The sequence below is a fragment of the Acanthopagrus latus genome, chromosome 10, assembly GCF_904848185.1.
Source record: "Acanthopagrus latus isolate v.2019 chromosome 10, fAcaLat1.1, whole genome shotgun sequence".
NCBI classification, from domain to species: Eukaryota; Metazoa; Chordata; class Actinopteri; order Spariformes; family Sparidae; genus Acanthopagrus; species Acanthopagrus latus.
The window spans coordinates 11,936,210-11,950,888 of NC_051048.1; the positions used below are offsets into that span (position 1 = coordinate 11,936,210).

The 14,679-nt window shown below is 40.2% G+C and overlaps 2 long non-coding RNA genes across 2 annotated transcripts; both read right to left on the reverse strand.

The window, feature by feature from the left end:
- Positions 1-1,205: 1,205 nt before the first annotated feature.
- Positions 1,206-2,436, reverse strand: LOC119027643. Its single transcript, XR_005077454.1, has 2 exons — positions 2,385-2,436; positions 1,206-2,210 (listed from the first exon to the last, which is right to left on the reverse strand). It is a non-coding gene; the product is annotated as an uncharacterized LOC119027643 (long non-coding RNA).
- Positions 2,437-12,996: 10,560 nt separating this feature from the next.
- LOC119027448 lies at positions 12,997-14,129 on the reverse strand. Its single transcript, XR_005077380.1, has 2 exons — positions 14,071-14,129; positions 12,997-13,896 (listed from the first exon to the last, which is right to left on the reverse strand). It is a non-coding gene; the product is annotated as an uncharacterized LOC119027448 (long non-coding RNA).
- Positions 14,130-14,679: the final 550 nt, after the last annotated feature.

Here is a 14,679-nt window from a genome sequence, read left to right on the forward strand (position 1 = left end):
GAATTGGATTGAAAAGGATTGTGTTAATTTTAGGATAAATATGGCCCTTTTTTCTGCTCTTTCATTTCTCATCTGGCAGCGTATTCATTTTCTTTCCTGTGTTTATCTGTGATAATGCCATGATCTGTGCTTCGCCTGAGGTACAGTATCAAAGATTTAGCTGAGAGAAGTCTGCAGTGTGATACGTCCTGTGTTGCACGGAGCAGCAGTTTGTTTTTCAACCCAATCAGTGAACGGTTGAGTTTGAAAAGTGTTTCCAGAGATGACGAGCGAGTCGGTGTCGGCGTCTGTGGACTCAAAGTTGTCTACGTGACTTGGCAGATTTCATTGTTGGAGCCTCATTAATAAAGTGGACTGATCTCAAGTATGTGTTGAAGAAACAGTTCAGCTGACAGTGAAAAGATAAAGAATCATCAGATGACTTTGTACAGCTCGTCTGCTGCGATCACAGTCTGCAGGAGAGAACACATCACAACCTGATGTTTCATTTACACCATTTTATAAGCTGAAATCTACACCTAAAAACTGTAGATCTGCATCTGGATCATTTTCAGATATTGTGAGAAATTAGAAATCAGTTTTCTTGTCCACTTAAACTAGTTTGTTCTTATTTCAGTGTTAAGTGATGTGCTGACAGCTGATGTGTTAAATGTCACAGATCCTGTGGTCTGATGCACAGTGTGTTTCTCTTCTCTACTTCTGTTCTCCTACCTGTCTAACCGTGGTTCTCCTCGTCCTCTCCGGCACCGGTACAAACACATGTCATGTACGTTAATTCATGTACATGAATGTACAGTATGTAGACCAGGTACATGGTGTGTACTTCCAATGAATGACAGACTTAAACATACCGCCTTGTCGTGGCTCCACGTGCAGTGTTGTATAGTGTTTTTTTTTCCCCTTCATCTCTGTACATTTAACACTATACATACTGTAGAAAACATTGTATATCAGATTTATATTAAGTTAATAAATGTCTCATTATTCATTATGTGATTTGTGACACATTGAAGCAATGAAACCACACTGATTCATCTCTTGTCTGTCTTTTTATATTCTATTCATTAATGTGGCCTGAAAGTCAGTTTGTAACTGTTTCAGATTGTTAATAAGGTTTATTATTTAAACGTTGTTGCTGATAAACTCTTTGACTTTGCATCTCCTGGGATATTAACGGACTTAGAGAGGAGTCAAAACAACATCTCTCATATAAATATAGATTTATTTACAGTATGTACACATTATAAACAGAACATTAGGAGAGGCAGTGTACTGTAACGTTCAGAAGGCACAGAGTGAAAACTCTCCATACAGTGATTTACTGAACCAGCTGTGACATTTAGAGATCTGACAGTGAAGGATGTTGAATGGACAAACACAAATCAAACAGCAGCACTTCATTTCAGTTTGAACTGCAGCATTACAACAAGAAGAGGTTAAAGTTCCACATGGAAAGTTAAATCTGTTCTTAAAATCTAGACAATAAATAAAATCTTGATAATAAAAAAAAAAACAGAAATGTGAACATAACAAACATACAACGCAAAGTGAATGTTCTCTGCTCTAAATTTCACCTGATTCTTCTTTACATCCTGCAGGAGGCCAGTACAGGATATACAGGATATACTGTCAGTGTTAATGTCATATCTTATTAAGGGCTAATTCATCATATAGAGCTAGAAATGGAAATGTTAACAATATAAAGTGCACAGAGTTGCTACACGTGGTGTATGAGGTCCACATGTTTCTCAGCATTATTTCAGTGAAGTGAACACAGAGCAGATTTCAGATCTGTCTAATAAGTGACAGAGTCTGATGAGAAGTCCTGTCAAAATAATGGACAACAAAGGTGAAAAACAACATTTCTTCATCAACTCCATTATTGTTTATCTCCTCTGACTCTTATATCATGGACACTTACTGAACAACATGAAGGCAGGATGTGTTTTATGGATGAGTTAACCTTCTGCTACGCTGATCAAACTGTTCACAGTGATCCTGCTGAGATGTAACTTTTCTTAAATCTTCCACTGGACTTTGTTTCTTAGACAAGACAGTGAATAAATGAAGGTGATGAGGAAACCACACAATGACCACTGCTGCTGTCAGTCCCAGTCCACAGTAGAGGAAGATCATTCCCCAACTGACCCTGTTGGGTCTCTCATGTGTGACTGTGTTGGGTCTCTCAGGTTCGGGCCAATCCCTCGCTGCTGCAAAGAGACCAAACAACAGAACAGCTGAAGTGACATATTTGTCAGATACTGTGAACATGATGTGAAGAATAATGGTCATCTTCAATACTTTTCTTCAGGTTCTTATTGATCAAAAAAAGCAGCTGAATTGAAACTGTTAAAGTTCTGCTGACTTCTCCTCAACCAACTTACCAGAGACGTTGAGCCGACATTCACCAAAGTCCACACCATAGTTTGTCCTCACATCACACAGGTACCAGCCTGAGTCCTGAGTCCTGAGTCTGGACACATGAAGTCTGAGTCGTCCGTCTCTGAGGACGTCTTTGTCCAACTGGACTCGTCCAACAAACTGTTGATCCCGAGACTCTGGGACCACAACACCTCCACGTAGTTCAAACAGAACTGAGACTTTGTAATCAGCTACCATCTCACAGATGATAAAAAGGGAGTCGGGGGAAGTGTCAGCTGTGGTTGTGAACGTCCATTCCAGTGTGATGTTGTGGTTCTCCTCTGCCTGATAGGAGGTCTGTGTCACATTCACTACAAATGTTCCTGTTGAGGAGACAGAGAGGGAAAGTGAGGAGCAGACACACTGACAGCTTTAACATGGCAGCCTTTAAACTCCATCTACATGTTTCTGTGGACAGTTTAGTGACATCTCAGAGCTGCAGAGACTCATCAACATCAACTGTTTGCTCACATGTGGGCGACTTTAACTGACTGATTGAATCACAGTGTAATGAAGTGAAGCTGTAAACTAACCACAGACACAGTTGAGGCTGATGAGCAGCAGGATCCTGCAGATCATCTTCTCCCTGTGAGAGGAGACAGAGGTGAAGAGTCATGTGATCACAGTTCAGTCCTCACATGTACCACAACCAACATCTACAGTCTGTCTTCAGTCTTTACAATACTCCTTTGTCTTTATTATCTTGCTTATTACACTCAAGGACTTCCTGACTGAACACGGTGTTGACGCCAACGCTAAGCTGCTGTATTGTACTACTGACACAAGATGGCGCCAGTGTTTAAACTGTGAAGTCGGAGAGTTCTGTCCAACAGCTTTGACGGTGACTCAGTAAAACATATCAGCAGCTGTTTGGTTAAACAAATTGAACGGAAAAAACGTCACATCGTCACATCAAAAACACGAATTGAGATTAACTCTAGTAAAATGTTGTGATTACAACAACTGGGTTGTCAGGACATACAAACCGTATAGTACTTACATATCAAGTCTGCTGAGCTGGTGACGACTGCTGCTTATCCTCGAGCACATGTTTATCAAATGTAGTTTGTCAATGACATTCAATACCACATATCTATTTTGAGCCATCTAAAAAAGCAGAAATAGAAACCTCAAGTTAGAGCTAATATCAACTTCCTACTTTCATTGGTGACCATGTGACAGTGTCATGGTTTCCCACTTGGGTCATTTAAGTTGTTTACTAAACAGAGTTCTCTTGTGTATCCAGATACATTTTGAAGCATCACAATTAAACTACAAAGATAGCTGCAGTTTTTTTCTCTTCTCTGCACAAAACACAGTGCATGATGGGAAACACTCAACTTCCCCTGATCAAAAGAGGAGCAGTTTATATTAGGTACTCTTAACTGTATCTGTAAAATTGTACATGTTCATGGTAAAAAAATGTGATTCATGGCTAAAAGAAAGCAAACACAAAAACTTCACTCAGGCTTCGACAGCGATGAGGCCACAAACTGACTCTTTTACATGGAAAGAAACATCTTAATGTTTTGTATTTAATGTTGTGTTTTGTATTTCATTTACAAAAAGCATCTATGACGTACATTTTGCTGTAGCTGTTTCCAAAAGTTTCTCCTCATGCACTAACTCTCAAAATCACGTGACTTTTTTAAGGGAGTCTGGCATACTGCTGTTTCTGGTGACTTTAGTTACTGTGTAAAGTATACTTATTTGTATTCTAATAGTTTTTGTTATATTTTTTATTGAAACTGTTATTTCATTCCTTGTTACTTATTTCCCTGCGATTTACATGTGATTTTCTCACAAGGTGGATCAATAAAGAAACATCTTGTCTTATCTTACATATATGAGCTTGTGAGTCTTCAGTCATTTGTGGACGAAGAAATGAGAACAAGTCTTCGTCCTGTTGTGTTAAAATCTGTGAACTCCAGACACACTGTGTGTGTTGTGAGGATGAGGAAGTAACTTTGGCTCAACTTGTGACTTTCATCACTGGCCAACACTCAAACACAGACTGCAGACATCAACTCGGGAAGTGACGTGTTCATTCATATTTTTTTATATTTGCCTTCTGATGAACATTGTTAGGATGCGCTGCCTTTACCTGATGTTCTGTTTATAATGTGAACATACTGTTAATAGATCCATTGATATGACAGAAGCTGTTTTGTATTTCAATATGGTATCATTTAATAGGTCAAGTAAAATCATGTAGTTACATTTAGATCATTTTACATCTGCAGCTGTCTGTATAATTTAATTCTGATGCTTCAATCACATGTCGATATATACGGGAGGAAGCTGGGAAAGAAACAACTTGATGATGATGTCATGATTTGACAAATACATACTAATACTAAATATGCACAGGAAACTTGGACCAGGACTCACTAAGATGTACCATCTGAATAAATTATGTAGTCCCAATACATAATTTAGACATCCTGTTTGGGAAGACATTGTTTTGCATTGCAATTATCTACTGTTTGTTTCAAACCACATTTTGAGGGAAGGATGTGGTTGAGGAAGAGGTGTTTTTAGTAACTGAAGACTTCTGAAACTGAGAAGTAGTTCTACATTGAAAGATTTTTTTTTTTTTTAATATATTTTTTTTTGGCCTTTTCTGGCTTTATTTGACAGTACAGCTGAAGAGTTGGACAGGAAACAGGGTAAGAGACGGGGAGTGACACGCAGCAAAGGGACCCGGGCCGGGAGTCGAACATGGGTCGCGCGCGCTACCGACTGAGCTATGCGGCGCCCCCATTAAAAGGTTTTTATAACAAAAACTAAATACTCCTTAACTCCTTAACACTCAAGATTCATTGTGTTTATCATCAGTTGTTACTTATGGAATTAGATTTGTGCAAGAGATGAGATACTCGATTCCTTTTTGCTGACTCGAGTTTGTTTGAGTCACCCATTTAAGTGAATCGACTTTTCGAGTCACTGGAGTCAGTCACCCAGAGTGTGAAACACACTCTATAATTTTCTAAATGTCAATTAATAACATGATGGGGAGGAACTGCTGGAGAGGGACAGCAACACATTTGTAGTTTATTTTCAGTTTTTATTTACATACATTTGCAAGACATACCTGATTTTGTACTGAGAATAATGTCTGCGCCGTCACTCAGAGACTTCCCGTGAATGGAGCGGAGCAGCACACTGCTCAGGTGAGGGAGCGGCTCTCTGAGAGCTCGGGAGCAGGGAGGGAGGGAGAGAGAGAGAGAGCTGTGAACTGGAGCTACTGGCTCAGTCAATCACTCTTTTTCTGTATCAGCCTGTGATACAGTTCAGCTCGGGGCAGAAAGGAGAGCAGACAGGGGAGTTGAGCTGAAATAATGACAAGAGCCGTTGCTTCAACCACAGAGCTAATGCAGCAATTAGCTTGATGCGTTTATGCAAGTGCAGTTAGAATAACAGTTGTGTGGCATGTCTCCTCTTTACAGTTAGCTGGCGGTAGCAGCAGTGAGTCAGTGAACGAGTTAATGGAGACAATGACTCGTAACTCCCGAGTCAGTAAAAAGAATCTGGAGTTTTGAAGGATTCGTTCACGACTCGCACATCACTGATTTGTGCCAGAAGAAACAAACAAAACTTCTTAAACGTCAAACAAAAATAGGAATTTGAGAGAACATAAAACTAATTTTAAAAAATAAAACTTGCAATCAAATAATTTGTCAAATAGTGTAAAGTATTGGTCTTTTAGTCTTGTGATAATGTGTTATTTTGTTTACGGTTCCCTCCACTCTGCTTCTCTCTCTACACTCAGACTTTAGCGCATGTTTGGCACAAACCTCTCAGGTGGGCGGGCTTTTTCAGCATCGGGAAAAGTCGAGTCCCATCATGCATTGTGCGTTGTGTAAAGAGGAGACAAATCTGCAGATGTCTGTATGATTTGATTCTGAGGCTCCAATCACATATTGATATATACGAGAGAAAGCTGGGAAGGAAGCTTCTGAAAATGTCATTTGACTAATACATCCTAATACTTAAAGTGCACAGGAAACCTAAACCAGAACACACTGAGGTGTCTGATCTGATCTGCATGAATAGCAGCAAGCGTTTTAAAACAGGATGTAGGAAAGAAAAAAAGGGGAAGTGACAACCACTGTTAGATTTGTAGAGGCTCCTGAAGGAGGAGCATAATTATGAATGTGAAACAATAACAGTTTAAACTTTTAAGTGTACAGACAGATTTAAAACAGAATTTCAACAGATAACTTGTCAGTTGACTCTAATCCTGTAATTCACAAATCCATCTGGCAAGGTTGTATGAAAAATTAAACTGATAGAGGAAATCTCACGACTAACATGATGTCCCCTGGTGAAAATCTTGTGTGTTTGAGAAGATTTTAAAAATGCAACCTACTATATAGTGTCAGTGTTCATAAGTATGTATTCAAGTTTGTTTCTGTTAATCATCTGTGTTTTTGCAATGACATTATATGGACACACTGTTTCTATGTATTTCTAATGTATCAGTGTTACAACACTGACAACATGTCACCGTGTCCCAGATTCACAGCTTCCATCTGTCTGTAGGAGCAGCACCAGTTCTGCAGTGTTTCCATGTGGCAGCTGGATGCTATTAGCAGCTGGTTGGAAAGTTCAACTACCAGAGCCATGTTGTGACAGAAGTACAATACAGCGGCGGTATTAGTTACTGTTAACTGTATTTGTTAGACTCTACATCAAATGTCAAACTCATTCATCAAACATTCCTAGTGTACAGAGATCTGAAAATAGATTAAAATATTAAGTTCATATTAACCAAACAGTACAGTGGATTATGTGATATATTTAAAATTCCAAATGGTGACGTTGAAGCAACAAACTGTAACTTCCTGGAGAAAGTTTGTTGATTCTGACGTCTCATCTACAGGTCATCAGATTCTGATATTTTGTTTTAACATCTGATCCGAGCTGCCAGTCAAAGGTGTCATTATTAGACGACCCAGAGATGAAACTCAACATCAACCAATCTTTCTCCAGGAAGTTACATTTTGTCACATCAATTTCAAAATCCAACGACCCATCCCGGTCTATTGCTCCTGTTCTGGCGTTGTTAACACCAACACTCCCCCGGTGCTTCGAACACTGCACAGCTACCTGAGTGGATGAGTCAACAACAGCTACAGTTAGCAGCAGTTAGCAGTTTGGGTATGAATCTGACAGGTGGCCAAATTCAGCCATATTGCACCTTTAAATACATTTGAGACGTTTTATTCATTATAAAGATTCGCTGCCTGGTGATTTCCGTTCAGCCAGCTGGCTCCTCATTTAGGTTTTTCAGGTAAAAGTAGAGGGTGTTTGTAAAAATAACTCTTCACTTTAGCTTCTTGTACAAACTGTTTCTCATGCATGACGTGCTTTCAATTTGAATGACAGGACTGAAAATGGAGACAGGTCATCGGGCTAAGTTACGTTCAGAATCACCACTGTGATGTTACCAGTTATTAATGTGTCCTGTAAAGCAGTTTGTAACTGTCTTCAGTTTATGTTTTCTCAAGAAGACTCAGAGAGACTTTGTGTCAAACTATTTAATAAAAAACAAAATGTTGTGAGCTATCATTAAGGTAAAGAAAACAAGACCAACACACTCTTTATGTTTCAGTTCTCCTCCTCTTCCTGCACAGACTGTGAGTAAATCTAACTGGAGCTCACAGCTGATGATGTATCTGATCTTCTCTGCAGCAGCAGCTGATCCACATGTTGTCACAGGTTGGAAACCACTGGCGCCACCTGCTGACATTAACACATGACTGCAGCTGAAAATATGACAAATATGTCTTTACAAATGTTTCTAATGTTTTCAGTGGTTCACTGTTCTTCAGTTCATTTCATGTTTTAAATTTAACTGAATGTTCTCTGTTCTATAGTTCACCTGATTCTTCTTTACATCCTGCAGGAGGCCAGTACAGGATATACTCAACTCAACTCAACTCAACTCAACTAAACTCAACTCAACTCAACTCAACTCAGCTTGATTTATAACGCACTTTAAAGCAGACATAGCTGGGACAAAGTGCAGTACATAAATAGGAAATACAACATAATACATAAAAACATAAAAGACAATATAAAAAACAATGACAATAAAAACATTAAGACACTAAAACAAGAGCAGGGTCTCATGCTGGGTTGAAAGCTGAAGAATAAAGATGGGTTTTTAGATTAGTTTTAAAAATGGACAGTGAGGGGGCTCATCTGTAAAAAACAAATAAAAGAATCTTAAGATGAACTCTACAGTGCACAGGCAGCCAGTGGAGGGAGGCCAGAATGGGAGTAATGTGCTCCCTCTTACGTGCTCCAGTTAAGAGGTGAGCAATACATATACAGGATATACTGTCAATGTTAATGTCATATCTTATTAATCATATAGGCAACAACATAAAATGCAAAGAGTTACACGTGTTGTATGAGGTCGACATGTTTCTCAGCATTATTTCAGTAAAGTGAACACACAGCAGATTTCAGATCTGTCTTATAAGTGACTGAGTTTGATGAGACATCCTGTCAAAATAATGGACAAAAAAGGTGAAGAACAAGGTTTCCTTCATCAACTCCATTCATGTTTATCTTCTCTGACTCTTTTATTACAGACACTTACTGAACAACAGGCAGGATGTGTTTCAGTTGTTTCCACCAATCCTGCTGAACTGTAACCTTTTTATAATCCTCCACAGGACTTTGTTTCTTAGACAGTGAATAAATAAAAGGTGACAAAGAAACCACACAACGACCACTGCTGCTGTCAGTCCCAGTTCACAGTAGAGGGTAATCCATATCCATTTCTTTGGGTTCTTGTTGATCCAAAAAAGCTGCTGAATTGAACCTGTTAATAAAGTTCTCAACCAACTTACCAGAGATGTTGAGTCGACATTCACCAAAGTCCACACCATAGTTTGTCTTCACATCACACAGGTACCAGCCTGAGTCCTCAGTCCTGAGTCTGGACACATGAAGTCTGAGTCGTCCATCTCTGAGGACGTCTTTGTCCAACTGGACTCGTCCTACAAACTGTTGATCCTGGCCAGGTCGACAGCTGCTGGTCACACCGCTCCTCCTCATCAAAGTCTAGAGGCGCGTCAAGCTGTTGAAGATCCGGCGGTATTAAGGGGAGCCCCCACTCATCACACAGGTCCTCGTCCTCAAAGTCTAAGGACAAGTCAAAATCTTCAAGGGCCGGTGCATTGGAGGTGGACGCCTGCTGGTCCCACAGCTTCGCCTCAGAGTCTAGAGGCACGTCAAACTCTTCAAGGGCCGGTGCTGTATAAGTCAACGGCCACTGGTGCAGCAGCTCCTCCTCAGAGTCCAGAGACAAATCAATCAGATTAAGGAATGCTGCAGTGGAGGTGGACGCCTGCTTGTCACACAGCTCCTCCTCAAGGACTTGAGTCTCGTCTGAAAGTTCAGGGTACAGTGCTGTCAAGCAGCCCCACGCATTTCAGCAATTTTTTTTTGTGAGCCTTGGCTTCCTCGTCAAGCTCCTGCTGGAGAGTTTCAGCGTGTTGTCTCACCGTCATGATTTCAGTTTCATACCATTGGCTGATGGTCACTGATTCTGTCCAGTTTTTCTTGGAGAAGGTTGTTCTTCTGCTTCTCCACCTGGAGCTCAGCTCTAAGAAGCTCGTTTTCCATCTCGAGGTCAGTTTGAAACTTCTGCCTGGTGTTAGCTCTCAGCTGAGTAGCTATCTTTGGATTGCTAACAGTTTCATCAATGCTGCTTTTTAATCGCTTCTCTATCTCAGTGGTTATTTCTTTTACCCTGTTGGGAGGGATTTCATATACATTTATCGGCCTTTTCTGCCTCGACTTTGTGTCTTCTTCCTCTTGATGAAGACCTTGCCAAGACATTTCTCTGTGGTGCTCCTTAGAGTCTATTTTATTCGCCTGGTATAATCTGACTCAGAAAAATGCTGTTGTCTCTGAAAAGAATTGTCCGTATCAGACGTCTTTCTCTTTGCGCTTCTCGTTGTGTTAGTGCTCTCACGTTTTCACAGCTGTGTCAGTGGTAGACTAAGAGCTGGACTGAAGAGATGTTGTCCTGTTGACCTACTGTTAAATCAGAATGGAATGTTGCTTTGATGGAACGGAGGTTCTGTTTGGCTTTGATTCTATTGCTTTGATTCTATTGGCTGGATGCTATTAGTTCGATTCTATTGGCCTGATTCTGTTGCTTTGATCTCAAACACACACACATGCACACACACACGCACACACACAACTGATTCCTTGTCTAACAGCACACAGTGGAGAACCAACAAAGCTCTTATAGATGTTTCAGTAACCAAATAAAAAATGGCTGAGCAAAGAATTGTTCGGTCTCAAATCCACTTTATTTTTATATTTTTATTGTATTTATTTATTTTTTTTACTGTCCCTGCTCGCAGCTTTTCTGGTGCTAACAGAACAAGTATGAAATATAAAGTACCTGTCAAACACATCTCTTACGCTCTGATCAATGATAAATATGACACCTGTTTCATCGGCTCCTGTGGTTTTTACATACAAGAAATAAAAAATAAATAAGAATGCCATTCCATCTGAACATCTGTTACGATGTGACGGAACATGTCGGATCCCTGGAGGCGACACTGTGGAGTGAACTTGGCTCTGACCTGTCGGGTCATGGACACGGAACCTCTGAGGGTATCCAGAGGTGTCTGGGTCCTTTGAGTCCTCTGGGATGCGAGGTGGGACCCTCATGGATCAGACTTGTTCCAGCACGTTCGATGGATGCTCAGTCGAATTGGGTGCACGACAATTTGGAGGCCAGGTCGACACCCTAAGCTCTCTGTCACATTCTGGTGGTTGAGCAGCGTTTGGGTCAGATATACAAGTCAAGTTGCATCCACATAAATACCAGGACAGCAGTGCAGTTTGAGAGGAACGACCACAGCAGAAACCAAACCGCTCTGAATGGATTGTTGGATTATTTTGAAAGCGGAAGTCTGAGACTGAGATGAAACTAATACGGTGGGTATGAAGTGCAGTTGTGCGACTGTCCAGCAGTTTTCAACCTGAGATCGACTTCGGGATTTTTCACCAACAGGGTCTATAAAATTTGCTGAAACGTTGTGGAAATGAGCGTACACTGGGATGATGAGCGAGGCAGCTGGTCTCTGCTGTTATCTGTTGTTGTGATTGTCGCGTACACGTGCTAACAGGTTTACACAGGTGACATCACGCAGAAATTGGATTGAAAAGGATTGTGTTAATTTTAGGATAAATATGGCCCTTTTTTCTGCTCTTTCATTTCTCGTCTGGCAGCGTATTCATTTTCTTTCCCGTGTTTATCTGTGATAATACCATGATCTGTGCTTCGCCTGAGGTACAGTATCAAAGATTTAGCTGAGAGAAGTCTGCAGTGTGATACGTCCTGTGTTGCACGGAGCAGCAGTTTATTTCTCAACCCAATCAGTGAACGGTTGAGTTTGAAAATTGTGTTTCCAGAGATGACGAGCGAAAAAATCTTTCCCATTTATTTTTATGGGGAATTTTTCAAATTTCGTTCTGCTACTAATTCAGCATACATTCAGCTAGAGAAACAATCAAAATGTTCAGCGTTTTAAGCTCTTTCAGCCTTGTACTTTTCAAATATTCAGCTTTTTCAAAAAAATAATATTACAATGTAAGTAAATGGGAAAATGAACATTGTATATGGTCAATATTTGCTAATTATAAATATTATTACACCTAAAAACTGCAGATCTGCATCTGGATCATTTTCAGATATTGTGAGAAATTAGAAAAACATATTGTATATTTTCATTTTTCTTGTCCACTTAAACTAGTTTGTTCTTATTTCAGTGTTAAGTAATGTGCTGACAGCTGATGTGTTAAATGTCACAGAACAGCAGATATTGCTAGAAGTTCATGTGTCTGCAAACCGGATACATCGACATCCGACAGAAACAACATGGCGAACACAGTTTTAACACAGTTACCTAAATGTCTGTGGGAGAACAAGGTGTTTCTGTCAGGACACCTGGGCACATCAGCTGTTTTATGGTCGACTAAAACAGATATTTTAAACCAAACCGAGATGTTTTCTGAATCCTGACTGAGTGAGTTTGGCACCTGAACCTCACCGGAGCATCAGCACAGCGTTGTGACGAGAGAGAAATGTAAAGTTTAACCCAGACGAATGTAAAGCAGCAACACTAAGAATCATCTGGAGACTGTCTGCAGTCAACATGTTAATAACGTCTCACTAAAACAGCTTAAGTGTAATTCTTCTTCTTCCTGGTGCGTCCTGTAGAAAACATTGTATATCAGATTTATATTAAGTTAATAAATGTCTCCAAGAACTCAAAGACGCCATTTGAAAATATGTTACCATTTGTACTTTTCATTATGTGATTTGTGACACACTGAAGCAATAAAAGCACATTGATTCATCTCTTGTCTGTCTTTTTATATTCTATTCATTAATGTGGCCTGAAAGTCAGTTTGTAACTGTTTCAGAGTGTTAATAAAGTTTATTATTTAAACTTTGTTGCTGATAAACTCTTTGACTTTACATCTCCTGGGATATTAACAGACTTAGAGAGGAGTCAAAACAACATCTCTCATATAAATATAGATTTATTTACAATATGTACACATTATAAACAGAACATTAGGAGAGGCAGTGTACTGTAACGATCAGAAGGCACAGAGTGAAAACTCTCCATACAGTGATTTACTGAACCAGCTGTGACATTTAGAGATGTGACAGTGAAGGATGTTGAATGGACAAACACAAATCAAACAGCAGCACTTCATTTCAGTTTGAACTGCAGCATTACAACAAGAAGACGTTAAAGTTCCACGAGGGAAAGTTAAATCTGTTCTTAAAATCTAGACAGTAAATAAAATCTTGATAATAAAACAACACAAACAGAAATGTGAACATAACAAACATACAACACAAAGTGAATGTTCTCTGCTCTAAGTTTCACCTAATTCTTCTTTACATCCTGCAGTACAGAATATACAGGTTATACTGTCAATGTTGACAGTTGTCATATCTTATCAATCAGATGCAACAAATGCACAGAGTTACACATGCCGTACAACAGAGCAGATTTCAGATCTGTCTAATAAGTGACAAAGTTTGATGAGACGTCCTGTCAAAATAATGGACAACAAAGGTGAAGAACAAGGTTTCCTTCATCAACTCCATTAACCTCCTCTGACTCTTATGTCATGGACACTTACTGAACAACATCAAGGCAGGGTGTGTTTTAATGGTGTGTCATGCTTAAAACTGTTCACACTGATCCTGATGAGCTGTAACTTTTCTCAAAGCCTCCACTGGACTTTGTCTCTTAGACAAGACAGTGAATAAATGAAGGTGATGAAGAAATCACACAACAACCACTGCTGCTGTCAGTCCCAGTCCACAGTAGAGGAAGATCATTCCCCAACTGACCCTGTTGGGTCTCTCACTGTTGGGTCTCTCAGGTTCGGGCCAATCCCTCACTGCTGAAAAGAGACCAAACAACAGAAAAGCTGAAATTGTGACATATTTCTCAGATACTGTGAGAATGAAATGAAGGATTGTGGACTGTGGTCGTCCTCAGTACTTTTCTTCAGGTTCTTGTTGATCCAAAAGAGCTGCAGAATTGAACCTGTCAATAAAGTTCTCAACCAACTTACCAGAGACATTGAGCCGACATTCACCAAAGTCCACACCATAGTTTGTCTTCACATCACACAGGTAACAGCCCGAGTCCTCAGTCCTGAGTCTGGACACATGAAGTCTGAGTCGTCCATCTCTGAGGACGTCTTTGTCCCACTGGACTCGTCCTACAAACTGTTGATCCCGAGACTCTGGGACCACAACACCTCCACGTAGTTCAAACAGGACTGAGACTTTGTGATCAGTTCTCATCTCACAGAAGATAAAAAGGGAGTCAGGGGAAGTGTCAGCTGTGGTTGTGAACGTCCATTCCAGTGTGATGTTGTGGTTCTCCTCTGCCTGATAGGAGGTCTGTGTCACATTCACTACAAATGTTCCTGTTGAGGAGACAGAGAGGGAAAGTGAGGAGCAGACACACTGACAGCTTTAACATGGCAGCCTTTAAACTCCATCTACATGTTTCTGTGGACAGTTTAGTGACGTCTCAGAGCTGCAGAGGCTCATCAACATCAGCTGTTTGCTCACATGTGGGCGACTTTAACTGATTGACTGAATCACAGTGTAATAAAGTGAAGCTGTAAACTAACCACAGACACAGTTGAGGCTGATGAGCAGCAGGATCCTGC